The sequence below is a fragment of the Mus pahari genome, chromosome 9, assembly GCF_900095145.1.
Source record: "Mus pahari chromosome 9, PAHARI_EIJ_v1.1, whole genome shotgun sequence".
Taxonomy (NCBI): Eukaryota; Metazoa; Chordata; class Mammalia; order Rodentia; family Muridae; genus Mus; species Mus pahari.
Window position 1 is genome coordinate 64,135,557 of NC_034598.1, and position 1,333 is coordinate 64,136,889.

Below are 1,333 nucleotides of genomic sequence, written 5' to 3' on the forward strand. Positions count from 1 at the left end.
TGGCTAAAATCAGGTGACAGCATATGCTGGCAAGAATGTGGAGAAAGAAGAATACTCCTCCATCGCTGGTGGGATTGCAAGCTGATACAACCATTCTGGAAATCAGTTTGACGGTTCCTCAGAAAATTGGACATAGTACTACCGGAGGATGCAGCTATACCACTAGTGGGCATATACCCAGAAGATACTCCAACATGTAATAAGGATTCATGCTCCACTATGTTCATAGCAGCCTTATTTATAATAGCCAGAAGCTGGAAAGAACCCAGATGTTCCTCAACAGAGGAATGGATACAGATAATGTGATGCGTTTACACAATGGAATACTACTCAGCTATTAAAAACAATGAATTTATGAAATTCTTAGGCAAATCTCGAGGATATCATCCTGAGTGAGGTAACCCAATCACAAAAGAACATACATAATATGCACTCACTGGTAAGTGGATATTAGCCCATAAGCATAGAATACCCAAGATACAATTTGCAAAACACATGAAACTCAAGAAAAAGGAAGACCAAAATGTGTTCCTTATAGAAGGGGGAACAAAATACCCATGGAAGGAGTTACAAAGACAAAGGTCAGAGCAGATACTGAAGGAATGACCATACAGAGACTGCCCCACCTGTGGATCCATCTCATAAACAATCACCAAATCTAGACATTATTGTAGATGCCAACAACATTTTGCTGACAGGATCCTGAAACAGCTGGCTTCTCTGAGGCTCTGCCAGTGCCTGGCAAATACAGAAGTGAATGCTCACAGTCATCTATTGGATAGAGCCCAGGGTCCCTAATAAAAGAACTAGAGAAAATATCCAAGGAGCTATAAGGGTTTGCAGCCCTATAGGAGGAACAACAATATGAACTATCTAGTACCCCTAGAGCTCCCTAGGACTAAACCACTAATCAAAGAAAACACATGGTGGCAGTCCATATCTACCAGAGGATGACCTAGTCAGCCATCAACGAGGAGAGGCCCTTGGTCTTGAGAAGATTCCATGGCTCAGTATACGGCAATGCCAGGACTAGGAAGTGGGAGTGGGTAGTTTGGGGATCAGGTGGAGGAGGGAGGGGATAGGGGCTAGTGTAGCCCTGGATGTCCTGGGAACTCACTCTGTAGACCAGGCTGGCCTGAAACTCAGAAATCTGCCTGCCTCGGCCTCCCAAGTGCTGGGATTAAAGGTATGTACCACCACTGCCCAACTTCCTAATTTATTTTTCAGCCTGTTTATCATATAAAGGAAGGCGACTGATTTATTTGAGTTAATTTTCTATCCAGCCACTTTGCTGAAGTTGTTTATCTGCTGGAGAAGTTCTGTGGTAAAATTT

The 1,333-nt window shown here is 43.3% G+C and overlaps 1 protein-coding gene across 1 annotated transcript in view; it reads left to right on the forward strand.

Annotated features, from left to right (window-relative positions):
- LOC110326110 (GLIPR1-like protein 1) overlaps window positions 1-1,333 on the forward strand; it is a 14,961-nt gene that overhangs the window by 2,423 nt on the left and 11,205 nt on the right. The gene's annotated exons all lie outside the window — the stretch shown is intronic.